This window comes from Acanthisitta chloris, unplaced genomic scaffold, assembly GCF_000695815.1.
Source record: "Acanthisitta chloris isolate BGI_N310 unplaced genomic scaffold, ASM69581v1 scaffold21712, whole genome shotgun sequence".
Classification (NCBI taxonomy): domain Eukaryota; kingdom Metazoa; phylum Chordata; class Aves; order Passeriformes; family Acanthisittidae; genus Acanthisitta; species Acanthisitta chloris.
The window spans coordinates 1-246 of NW_008661306.1; positions in this window are offsets into that span (position 1 = coordinate 1).

Consider the following 246-nt stretch of genomic DNA (forward strand, 5'->3'; position numbering starts at 1 on the left):
AGCCCCGGGGAGCAGAGGGGGCACCCCCTGCCCGCCGGCTCCTCGCGGCTGCAGGGAGGGCAGGAGGGAGGGCAGAACCACAACCAGGGAGGGCAGAGCCAGAACCAGAGAGATCACGACCAGAACCAGGGAGGGCAGAACCAGGGAGGGCAGAACCAGGGAGGGCAGAACTGAAGGCCTCCCTCAGTCCCTGCCTTCCCCTCCCCTCCGGGGAAGCGGCGGCCGCGGGGGTGATGCAAGAGCGAG